The sequence below is a fragment of the Rattus norvegicus genome, chromosome 11 (assembly GCF_021556685.1).
Source record: "Rattus norvegicus strain SHRSP/BbbUtx chromosome 11, alternate assembly SHRSP_T2T, whole genome shotgun sequence".
NCBI lineage: Eukaryota > Metazoa > Chordata > Mammalia > Rodentia > Muridae > Rattus > Rattus norvegicus.
In genome coordinates, this window is record NC_141544.1 from 3,244,949 (window position 1) to 3,258,287 (window position 13,339).

At 45.5% G+C, this 13,339-nt stretch overlaps 1 pseudogene; it reads left to right on the forward strand.

The window, feature by feature from the left end:
* The first annotated feature begins 11,665 nt into the window (after window positions 1-11,665).
* Window positions 11,666-12,242, forward strand: LOC148002415 (large ribosomal subunit protein eL19 pseudogene; annotated as a pseudogene).
* The last annotated feature ends 1,097 nt before the right edge of the window (window positions 12,243-13,339 follow it).

Genomic DNA, 13,339 nt, shown 5'->3' on the forward strand with positions numbered 1-13,339 from the left:
GAGGAATAGTCCCACACACTCAGTGCCACTGTCCCAGGAGAAGCTCCAGCAGTGGCTCCAGCAGCGGACATCCCACGAAGAGTCGGCTGTTCATCCTATCAAGAATAGCACTTGCTTAGGAACAGTGTCCTGACTACAAATGGGCCTTGGGATATACAACCACTCAACCCAGAGAACTGAGAGCTACGACAGGATCTACAGGGGTTATCTCAGGGCAAGCATCTCCACGTTTGTGTGCCCATTTCATCCCCACTGGGCTTGGGCCAAGTTGATAGCAGCAAGGGATTCAGTGTGACGCCCTAAAGTGTCTACAACACATGCCCATACATGGGGGATATCACAACAGATGCTCCTTCTCTCAGCATTTTGGAAGGTGAGTGTCTAGAGCCTAAGTGTCAGTAGGGCACGCGCACACATACACACACACACACACACACACACACACACACAGAGAGAGAGACAGAGAGACAGAGAGACAGAGAGACAGAGAGACAGAGAGAGAGAACTCCCCTTGTTTCTGCAGGATGCCACCACCCTTTGCTTGTGGACACATCGTCCATCCCTGCCTCTTTTGTCACATAGTGACCTCCTCTGCTTCCCATTCTTCTCATGGGCTCAGAAGTCCACAGCAATGGAGCGGGAGTCAACTCCTGTCCATATGGGATCAGCTTCACTCGGCTACAATGGGTAAGGCACTGCCTTCCAATCAATGACACACACAGACATTTGCATGTAAAGATGTCAACTCATCATTCTGGAAGGAGACAACAGCATCTTCACCAACTCCTCACCCAGCACAAAGCCAGAACGGTACCCTTGACTCTCAAGACTGCTTCTAGTTAGTTGAACTGCTCTTAATTGCAATAACCAGTTCCCTTACTGTCGTAACAAAGTACCTGACAGAAGAAAAAGGAGGCTGACACTGTCCACCGAGCTCCCACGATATAGAGAAGCAGGCTGGAGTCAGGGACAGGCAGGCCATGGACCTCGCAGTCTGCCTCTGTGGCTCTACGGGTGCCAGCTTTTCCCCGTGTCCAAGATGCTCCACAATCCCTTCACAAAATGGTGCAAGCAACTGAGGTCCGACTGTTTAAACATGTGTGCCCTTTAAATGAGAATTTCTAGGAAGAAGCTGTCTGCGAAAGCTGACTGGCTGGTTAGAGCTGCAGTGGTGAGGAGATGTTGGGATGTTGCTGATCCAGAGCCTAATTACCTGATAATTTTAGCCCCCTGAATTCTTTGTCTACCTCTTTGTCAAAACTAATCTGTGTCACAGATTTAAAAAAAAATGGAATCTATTAACTTAGTAAACTCCTAGAAACCACCAATCCAAAAGCTAAGAATGTCATCAGATAGCATCGTGGGGACATAAAAAAGATCCCCCCAATTTGCTTTAACTGCCTTGCTTGTGTGCCCACCAGCATATTTTGTTTTTCTCTGCATTATAACTTTCTTTGTTCTGTAAAACTATGAAACTTCATGAAACTGCGTCCACACTGGAATAAGGGGTGACCTAAATTTGTCTTCCTGGACCATGATCATTCTATATGGCTCCAGAATAAATCACCCTTAGTCCCTTAAGGTGAGAGCTGTGTTTCTTCATTTACAGTCTCTGAGGAGCATTTCGCATTCAAACTTTCCAAGAAAGGGAGGGGGCACACCAGAGGGAAGCAGGGACCAACCTCTTCAGCCTTGGAATGTTGAGTATCTTTGTCTCCTGTATGAAGTCATGTGACTACAAGGTCCAATGTCTTTGTCTCTGTTATGTCTAATAATAAGATGTTATGAAGCAATGGTCTTCACCATGGAAAAGAAGTGGGGAAGGATGGAGGACAGGAAGGGAGGGCAAAGAAAGGAAGTAGCAGGGATGGGGGGTGGGCAAAAATCTCAGGGAAGGCAAATCCAGACATCAAACATCAGACAAACTGCAGTTGTCCCAAGTTCACACCCTCCCTCGACTCAGAGGCACAGCATCTTTTCTGCTAAGCCCTGCTCTATGCTCCCTCCCTGAAGTAAATACAAAGAGTCTGAAGGGCAAAACTTGGAGGCCAGACTCCAGTGAGAGATTAGTGAGCCAGAGTAGTCATCAGCCCCTAATGGGAACGCCAAGAGCAGTACAGACATCCTGTCAAACAAGTCTGCACAAGGACTGGAGTTCTCAAATGGAAATCCAGAGAATCCAGGAGCCCTGTGCTGTCTGAGTCACACCAAAACCCAGAGTCCTCAAGCAAATGCAGAAATCCCAGAGCACACCAGGACAATCCTCACCAAACACAAGAGTCCTCTAGGTTTGGCACTGGGCTGGGGACAGGTGTGAAGGGGATTGAAGGCTTTTCTGAGTTATAAGAATCTGCCTCCCACAGGGCCTAATTAGACATTTAAAATGTAAATAATGGGGAATTTCTCACCCACTAAGAGGCTAATCGTCCAATTAATCACCAGGTCTTCCTGAAGGGACGATGTGAGCAGTTGAGACCTGACCCAGGGCTTCCAATAATCCACACTTCTCTAGACATTTCCTGTAACACAGACTTTACAAGGGAATGGAAGGGAGGGAATGAAGGGCTGCATTTGAACAAATATGCCTTACATGCATCTACATAAATTCTCAAACAATAATAAAAGAGATTAAAAAGAAAACACCTGGGGTTGGGGATTTGGCTCATTGGTACAGCGCTTTCCTAACAAGCACAAGGTCCTGTGTTCAATCCCCAGCACGGAAAATAAAAAAAAAAAGAAAACACTTCATTCAAGGCCCATTGCCTCCTTTTCTCAGCATTTTGCTCCAGGCTGGTGAGATGCTCAGCAGGTCAAGGCCCTTGCTGCCAGGCCTGAGGACTTGAGGTCCACACATGTGCAGTGGCAAGTTCAAACACACACACACACACACACACACACACACATACACACACACACTAATTAATTAATTAACTAATTAATAAACTAATTAAGCAAAGCAAATTACCATTTCTTAATAAATAAAATATTATAAAGCTGTCACTTGCATGAAAGGTCTGCATTATTAGATGACCCCTGACCCGTTCTCTCTCAGGCTCACCAAAGAGAGGATGATGTGGGACTATCACCAATCTGTGCTTAGCACCTGAAAGAATCCTGAGTGTATCTGTCTGAGGAATGAAAGGCACCCTGGGCATGCAAAACACCACATAGGTCCAAGACAGAAGGGAGCCTCAGTGCACGTATGAAAACCAAAGTTCAGATGAGTTCACGAGAAACCATGAAATAACATACAGCCCGAATTGTCAAACCTGAGCTTTCCCAGAATAAAATTTGCCTGATACTACCTAGCGTTTCCCCAGAGGACCAGCAACCGCTTCTTGTCTTATTCTCATTGTTTCTACTCTATTTCTATTTTGTTTATTAATAATTTTAAAAAATCCTGACTATTGGAGAAACAGCCGTTTATCAAACAGGAAGAAACAGGTGTCTCTTGTTAAACAAGATGGTTTTAATCTTTCTTGGTACTTTTAGCCCTATTTGGGGAAGTTTTGCTGTTTTGTTTTTGTTTTTGTTTTTGTTTTCAACTTAATGCACACTGTCACATCATTGAACAAAACTTGGGGGGAAACGCTGCCTTTTTGGAGTTGGACCTTGAGAAGCCCTAAAGAGTTAGGCAGAGGAAACTCTGGCTGTCGTCTCCTTTGTTCTGAGAGGAAAGAAGGGAGCTCTCTGTGGTGATTACAAATACCTGTTTCTCTTTTATCTACTTGTCCCCAGATCCACTCTCCCTGCCTTCCATGCCAATATCCTGCTCTGGAATTAAATAAATGAATACATACGTGTGTGTGGTTGCATAAGCATGGGAGGTCAGAGGTCAACCTTAGCTGTCCTCCTCAGTCTCACGCTCAACTCCCTTCAGTGGTCCAGTTGACACACCTGGGAAGAGGAGACTGTAGCTGCTTTTTTTCTAATACTAATTGGGTTCCCCAAATTAGTTTGCAGGAGAAAGTCTGCACGTAGCTTCTGGGAACCTGCCCGCAGTTAATTCTGATTGGTGAATAAAGATGCTAGCCGCGGATAGCTGGGAAGGAGAGAGAGAGAGAGAGAGAGAGAGAGAGAGAGAGAGAGAGAGAGAGAGAGAGAGAGAGAGAGACGGGATTTAGGGTTCCCGGGCTTGGGTCCTCGAGCAAGCAGGACAGAGAGGTCCCCATGCCTTAGGGGAGTGTGGAGGAGGGGAGACAGAGGCTGCCATGGAAAGGAAATAACATGCAGAAGGGCAGAGCTCCTTTATAAAAGGGCTAAGAGATCATGGCCCAGAGGGCTGCTCCTTGGAGTCAAGAAGAGCCAAGATGAAGCATAGAAATTAGTAAATAGTAACTTGGACTTATTGCTGGGAGGTGGATTCTAACAGCATGGAGGGTAGGCAGCTGCCCAGCTATGGGCTGCTTTAGATATAGAGGTTGGACATGTTTCTTTCATTTGGGAACAGAAACCATTGAGGTGAGTAACCCCGCGTCGGGATTTATTAAACATTTTTTTTTTTTTACCTCAGGGGACATCAGCTGAGGATTTGCCTCCATTGCATTTGCTTGTGGACAGATCTGTGAGTCATCTTTTGGAATAATGATTGGTGTGTGTGAAGAGTTAAATTTCAAAAAGTTAGTCTCAAACAAAGTCCAGACACGCCTGAGAGAATTTGAGATAGGGCTCACCAGCCCGACTATCAGCTCCCAAGAACACTGGCCATCTGGAGCCACCCCCTCCCCTTTCTTCACTCCCTGAGGATGGGTCATCCCCCTATTGCAGTGAGATGAGTTGCCCGGCCAACATTGCTGAGATGCTAGATTACACGTATGCTTTGTTGATGTAACTCCGTGCCAAAAGTAACTGTGCACCCTTTGTATTAGCCAATTATGTGTATCCACACGAAACCCCTGGTTTTCCCTATATAAGCTCCTGCCTAGAGAGGCTCGGGGCTTGACTCAATCTCCTGTGTGGGATACGTGTCAGCCCGAGATCTCATAAATAAAACTGCCTATTGCTGATTACATCAAGATCGGCTACTCGTGTTTCCTGGGGGTAACCCTACCCGTGACAGGAGCAAGAGTCTCCCCAAGTTTGGGGGTCTTTCATGTGGAGGGCCACTGTGGATGGCGCCACCTCTGGGTGGGTGGTCCTGGTTACAGAAGAAAGCACGTTGACCAAGCAATAATCAACAAGCCAGTAAGCGGTTGTTCCTCCACGGCCTCTGCTTCAGCTGCTGCCTTCAAGTCTCTGCCTTCGGTTCCTGCCCTGACTTTCTTCCTGATGGGCACTGATCATGCTGAAGTCAACCCTTTCCTCCCTGAGATAGTTCACACAGTATTTCATCAAAGCAAAGAGAAGTAACTGAGACAGGTCCACCCTGCCTTGCTTTGTTTTCTTGCAACAAAGTCTCACACTTACACCCCAAACATACCAGTCGAGCTGGACCAGAGAACTTCGGGGATGCATCTGTCCACCTCTCTGGTACCAGGATTCCAGGCCACCATGTCTGACTTTTATTTTTTAACGTGGGTTCTAGGGACCGAACTCAGAGCCTCATACTTTCATGGCAAACACTTTACAGGCTAAGCCAGCACCTTAGCCCGAGAACCCCACCTCAGGACCTTTGAAAGCCATTCCTCTGTCAGACCACAATCTCTCTGTAAGGTGCACGTTCCTTCCATGACAATGCCATGTGGGTTAAATTTCTAATCAGAAGACAGGAAGCCACATGAGCTATGAAGGATTTTGCTTTGTTTCTCAATAGGGCGGCATTTTGCATTTGTAAAATGTGAAGTTTCTGGAAGTAACCTCATCTGCCTTATGCTGCACAAAAAAAGGAAATACCTTAAGTCCATGAAGTATAACTTAACACCCACAGTAATCATGAAGAAGGCAGGGGTGGATATCATCTGTGTTCTGTGGTCCTGAGAAAGGTCAGATATTTAGGAGATAGTTATCAAACATTTAACGGGGAGAGGGGTGATAAAAGAATGTAACTTTAAAATTATATTGACTTCACTCTTCTTTGGGCAGAAACATTTTAAATAATATTCCATTGTCCTTCCTGGTGTGTGTGTGTGTTTTAATTGTTGTATCACATTCACCTCCTGGGACATTGGTCCTTATTTGAGTGTGTGGTTGCTAATTGCTAAGGAGGGCCTGGGGAGGGGCTGGCAAAGTGAGGTTACGATAGGACAGAAGGTGAGTTCAATTGAGGCTGGCAGTAATTCTGGCCTGAGAAGGGCAAACACAATAAATATATCTGCTGGGAATGTGTCTGGTCACAGAAATATAAAACCAATCAGTGTCCCCTAATCCCAAGGGTGTGATTGACTTGGGAAGATAAACCAAAGCACACACAGCATCAGTTCACCAGCCCAGCCATCCCACATGACTCTCGGCTCATCCATCTTTCTCGTCTTACTGACCTCAGTGATTGGCTATAATGTAGTCACAAGATGGCGGCTGCATCCCCAGAGAACACATCAGAGTCCTCCACAGCAGAACTCCAACCCTGGATGGGAGGAAGAGGAAGAGAGATGAAACTGTCTTGGATAGCTCCCTATTTGTGACGGGCAGAAAAAAGTCTTTCCTCAGAAGATTTTTGGTGTGTCTCAGTGAGTCTTCTGATGCACCTCAACACCAGTGACATGCACAGGACAAAGATAGCATGACTGATTCAAGCTAATCAGGATGCCCTCCATGGATTAAAGGATAGAAAGTCAGTTATACTAATATCCAAATGAAACTGGCTATTTGCAGTGAGAATTTTGGTGTATTTAAAAACATAGAAATATTATAAGAGTATGTTTTGTTTTAACCCAGGCTGTGGGGTATGGTGTTGCTTCCGATTGTCAACAGTGGCTGACTATGATTTGCCTCGTGCTCTGGCAGGGGCGTGACTTTGCCAGCAGCAGATAGATTTTCCAAGTGTGTAACATTTGGGATGCTGGAGACTTTTCAGAGAACATATAAATTCTAGAGCCCCAGAGGTGGGCTGCTGTTGGTTGCAGTTTGTTAAATAGTCACGCCCAAAAAAGAAACTAAACATCCTGACAATGAAGATCAAACTTGCCCCCCAAGGAACTCGATGCCCCTAATCAACAGGAGGTCGTCTAATGGTGATAGAACCCCTTTCCCTCTCTCCTCTTTTCTCTCCTATCTAGTGTTAGGGGGTTGAATGAGAAAGAAAGGAGAACCTACAAAGTAGCAAAAGGACAGCTACAGCTATTGAATGAAGGTACATCATCAGCCACAAAGTATAGGCGTGTATATCAGGTAACAACAGAACAATTTTAGGAAACAGGCCAGTTGGAATCCACTGTGATTTAAATGGAATTTTGCAGCTCGGCAAAGAGGTACCTTCCCTTCCCACTCATTTGGGGACATGTTACAATTCAAGGGGATATCCTTGTTTGTTCCATATGTCTCACTCTCTCTCGTTCCTCACACTCTGGTGTCTGAAGTGGAAATTTCTGTTTGTCCTGTGATGCAGACTCATGTGGGGTTTCGTTAAGGCGAGTCACGTGATATTGGGAGAGATTACGAGTATGACTCAGTAGACACTGAATGGGTGCTTGCATTGTTTGCCCTGCAATCCCTCCTTGGTCTTGATTCTCACTGCCTTCACTTTTTCAGGTGTGTCAAAGAACTCCTGGTATTCCAGCTGTTTCTGGTCACTCCAGCTGACTAGTGCCAGTTTGGTGGAGGCCTGACTGTTTCTGCAAGATTGTGCTACCAGTGATGATTTGTGTTTGGTGACATTATTTTTTCTACTGGACTATTAGTATACCAACACTATAGGACTGGACTGCCAGTGTCCTGACAGCTCGGATAGGATTTGCCCCAAAGAATTAGTTCTAAACAGGTCCACATCCACTTGCCCTATTTATCTTCTTTTCTCCCCTACCTTTGGACAGTGGGCTAGAAGGGGGCTCCAAACATTTGAGAACCCTTTTTAAAGTAGGTTTGAAAAAAATCAAAGTCTACGTGTATCCCCATATAATAAAGCGGTGTCAGACTCGGTTCCATTACAACTTCTTTTCCCTTGCATCTGTTTTTGCAACTATCTCCTCTTTAAAGAAAGTGCTCTGGAGGTTTTCGGAGGAAAATTCGTTCCATGCATGGATGTTTAATAACAAGTTTTCCCATTTATGTGTATGCATATATGGATATGTGCTATGTGTGTTTTGTTCATGTGTGTGACATGCAGACCTTGTTTTTGACCCAGGGTCTCTCTGTGGCCTGAATCTCACAAGTATAGGCCAGAAGTGCTGGCAATAAATCCCAGGAATTCTCCAATTCTTTGTACAAGAACTTATATCCATGCTTAGTTTTTTACCTTGTGTCCAGTTCCTCAGGCTCCACCCCAAGCTGTCTCCCTAATCCCAAGCCATGTGTTTGAAAAAGGAAACATTAAGTAACAATTAGGACTAATGGCCTGACAAGAGTGATTCAAGCACCATAAGGGGATTACACACAAAGAGTGGGAATTTGGAGCATTGAGATGAGATTGTTAAAAGGTAACCCAGAGCCTATTAGGGAAAGCTGAAATCTGTGTTTCACTAACTCAAGACAAGAATCAACAGAAACCCAAGCTTGTGTCATCTTATTTCCTATGAAACTGCATAAGCTTGTTTCTTATTTAAGAGGCATAATCCCTTTTCCCTCTGACGCTGTCCCTACTATGCCAAATGAAGTGGGGAACGGCTCCCTACAGCTGTGGGTTTGTGTGTGGACCAGGACCAGATTGTCTCTCATCCCTGTCCCACCCCAATGTCATATTGGCACTTCCAATTGACCAGGTGACAGCAATGGCTGGCTATCATTTCTGAAGATAAGCAGGAATGTTCAAGGTCACAGAGCAGATTGCATTGATTTTCATCCTGAAATTGGGAAGATAACGTTCCCATTTCCTATTTCGTTAGATGGGAAAGCCTTGTCCATACCAGGCCCTATTAGAGATGTGTCCCTCTTTGGACAATAGAACAAGAGTTGCACTAAGACCACTATTATCTTGAAAAACATCTACATGAGACTGGTCTCCACGGCAAGTGGTGTGTGTGTGTGTGTGTGTTCGTGTGTGTCTGTGTGTTTGTGTGTGTGTGTGTGTGCGTGTGTGTACACTCGTGACTTGTGTATGTGCATGCATGTAGAGGTCAGAGGACAATTTTGGGTGTCATTCCTCTTTTAGATAGTTTTCCTTAGTCAGGGGAGACACATACATGTTACAACACATATGTAGATATCAAGGGACCTGTTGTAGGATTCAGTCCCATCTTCCACCTTGTGAGTCTTGGGGATAGAACTCAGATCCTCAGGGTTGGTGGCAAGTGCCCTTGCATGCTGAGCTATCTTGTCAGTGCCTGTCTTGGTTTTTGAGGTAGGCTTTTCTCACTGGGATCTAGGAACTAATGCCTGTGATGGTTTGGGTGCGTGCATGCCTGTGTGACTGCATGTGTGTGTGCGTGTATGTTCAGCCCAGGGAGTGATGGAAGCTTTATAGGGTATGGCCCTGTTAGAGTGGATGTGGTCAATTTGGAGTGAGTGTCTTACTGTGGGTGTGGGCTTTAAGACCCTCATCCTAGCTACCTGAATGGCAGTATTTTCCTAGCAGCCTTCAGATGAAGATGTAGAACTCTCAGCTCCTCCTGCACTGTGCCTTCCTGGATGCTGCCATGTTCCCACCTTGATGGTAATTAACTGAACCTCTGAACCTGTAAGCCAACCCCAATTAAATGTTGTCTTTATAAGAGTTACCTTGGATATGATATCCGTTAATAGGAGTATAACCCTAAGTAAAACATTGACTATGGGGTGGCCAGTGAACTTCAGAGGTCCCCAGGTCCCTGTCTCCCTGATTCTGGGGTCAGAGTGCATGCTACCTCTTTAGACTTGTAAGTTGGCTATGGGGATCTAAGCTCAGGTCCCCATGCATGTACAGCAAGCAGTTTACCTGCTGACCCATATCCTTTAGCTAACAAATGGGTTTAAAAGGAGTTAGAGGTAGATCCCAGGTGCCTGACATCAGGGAAGCTGAGCTCTGGTGTACACAAGGGCAGCTGTTGCAAGGTGAGGGTCATGGTACAGGGGCATTAGGGCCAAGGAGACATAACAGGGACATGCTTGGGACTTACATTGCCTGTGCTGCCTCCACACAGAAGCCTGATGATGCCGGTGCAAGCTGGAGGAGAGCCATCTCTATCGGGTGAGGTTGCTGTGATCTAAATGTCTCCCCTACCCCACCCCTATGAAGATGTCACCAAAGATTACATCCTTGGGAAGCAGCACTTTGGAGGGTGTGATTCAGTCATAAAGACGGACTCCTCCTCTGTGTTATTGGTGCACTTATGTTTAAAAAGAACCCCCAGAGAGCTTGCTGGACCTTCTCAGTCCAGGAAAATATAGGCTAATGCACCATCTACAAGCCAGGAAGCAGGCTTCAGTACATTTGCCAGGTCTCTGATCTTGGACTTGAAGCCTGTTTATCAGCCATCCAGTCTCTGAGACTGGAGTTACAGCAAGCTGGCTGGTTCCTGGGTGAGGAGGGATCAGCCAGGAGAGGGGTGAACATACAATGTGCTTCTCGATTTCTAGTGAGAACAGAATGCAGATGAATGCTTCAAGGCTAAGCAATATGAGTGGCACGGCTTGGTCAATCTCGGGCCCAAAATATAAAACAAACAAGAAAAATAAATTGTATGAGAGAGTTGGCAGACGTGATCACTAATCTTGGTTGCTGACTTGAGTGGCTCTGAATTCAATTAAAATGCATGCATCTGGGCACTCTTGTGAGGGATTTTCTTGATCAGGTTATTTGAATCAGGAAGATTTGCCCTAAGTGTAGGTGGGACCTTCTGCTGGCAACCCAGATTTAAGAATGTGAAAGAAGGAGGCTTTGATTTTTGTCTACCTGCTTTCACTCTCACTGGCAAGTTAATCTCACCTGTGGCTGCTGCATTCCTTTGGTAATATTCGAACCACCTTCTCTGATATCTCATTGTAGATTGAAGATCAATGCCTCCAGGAAACTCACATGCCTTCAGTACCACGTTAAGATGGCAGAGGCATCAAGGATCATAGACTGAGCAGCCAATGGTGTTCTCAGTACCCTTGAATGAGACAGCCATTGTTAGATTATCCAGTGTCCTGTAAGCCAAATTACCTTTTATGTGTTTGGTGGTTTCCTATAGGAGTGGGCCACCATAGACTGGTGTGTTTGAATGCTTGACCCATAAGGAGTGATACTATTAGGAGGTGTGGCCTTGTTGGAATAGGTGTGACCTTTTTGGAGTAGGTGTGGCCTTTTTGGAGTAGGTGTGGCCTTTTTGAAGAGGGTGTGGCCTTGTTGGAGTAGGTGTGGCATTGTTGGTGTGGCTGTTGCATTGTTGGATTGGTGTGGCCTTGTTGGAGTAGGTGTGACATTTTTGGAGGAAGTGTACCACTGTGGTGGCTTTGCTTTGAGATTTGTATATACTCAAACTATGCTCAGTGGTACAGACAATCCCTTTCTGCTGCCTGTGCATCAAGAACCTTGGGATCCTCCAGCACCAAGTCTGCCTGGATGCTCCCATGATTCCTGCCATGATGATAATGGACTGAACCTCTGAAACTGTAAGCCAGCTGCAGTGGAATCTTGTCCTGTATAAGAGTTACCTTGGCTGCTGCGTCTGCAGCCATGAGCATGCTCAGGCTACAGAAGAGTCTTGCCTCTAGTGTCCTCCACTGTGCTAAAAAGAAGGTCCAGTTGGACCCCAATGATGGGGTCCCCAATGCCAACTCCCTTCAGCTGATCAGGAAGCTGATTGAAGATGGCCTGATCATCTGGAAGCCTGTAACTGTCCATTCTAAGACTCGCTGACAGAAACACACCTTGAAGGGCAGGCATATGGTCATAGGGAAGAGAAAGGGCACTGCCAACACTTGGGTGCCTGAGAGGGTGACCTGGATGAGAAGGATGAGCATCCTGCACCGGCTTCTCAGGAGATACTGCGAATCTAAGAAGATTGACTGCCATATGTGTCATAGCCTGTACCTGAAGGTCAAAAGGAATGTATCCAAAAACCAATGGATTCTTATGGAGCAGATCCACAAACCAAAGGCAGACGAGGCCCGCAAGAAACTACTGGCTGACCAGGGTGATGTTCGAAGTTCTAAGTCCAAGGACGCACAAAAACTTGTGAGAGGAGCACCTCTAGGTCAAGAAGGGGAAGATAATCAAGACTCTGTCCAAGGCGGAAGAGACCAAGAAATAAATTTTCCTTCTTGTCTGTGCATAGTGACCTCACTGTGGCCTCACATGATCAGTCATTAAAATAAAACAAGCCTTAAAATAAAAAAAGAGATACCTTGGCTATGGTGTCTGTACACAGCAATGGAAATCTAACTAAGAAAATGTGGATTCATTCTGCCATTTCTGTTTCTCTGGAAACCCTAATACAATAGCGCTCTAGAGAGAGGAACAAGTACCCACAGGACAACATACATTCCAGTTTACTTTTCTGGTGAATATGAAGTTGTTGTGGTTTTAAAAAATAAATACAAACTTGTTAGTTTTTTGTTTGTTTGTTTTGGGGTGTTGTTGTTGCTTCTGCTGTTGTCGTCGTTGTTGTTTTTGTTGTTGTTTTTAAAGAAGAAACATATTAAGACTCTTCATCCCTGACTGGCTGGCAAACCCCCGAGCCCACTTCAGCTAACGTGATTATGGCATTAGGAATGTGTGTACAGAAAAAAACATAAAGTTATCCCTGTCAAGTTCAGATGAGAGACAACATCGGCCATGTGGGCAAGCCTAGAGCCTCAACCATTTAATGCAGACAAATCAGGACACACAGTCAGCAGCCTGAGGAGCCAAAAGAGACCAGTGCCTGCGTGTTGTGTTGTTATTTTCTTTTATGAATTTTTGCAACCACCCTGCTCATTAATCGTGTTCATAATGTTAACTTTCACACTTTTTTGTTGGCTCATCAAATATTTCCTTACTGAACTGTCAGCTCACCCCCCCCATCTCCATTGTAATGACTTTCAAATTAAGTTCTTCTGGACCACAGGGGTTTTTAGAACTCTATGATGACAGAAAACATGGGGAAAAGAACCTCTTTCATTTTATTTGAAGAAAGACGTAGTCATTCACCTGCCGCCTTCCCCCAGTGCTGACTATTCCCAAGCTCAGTGCTGAGACCTCTGCCTCATGGGCACCATCATATCCATGAGATGAACACTTCCAAACCGGGAGGCATTATACTGACATGACCATACGGTCCTCCCTCACCTACAGCCACCGGGTTCCAAACTCCTGGTGTCCCTCCTCCCCTTAAAAGAGAGCTGTTGGGATACATGCTCAGCATCACAC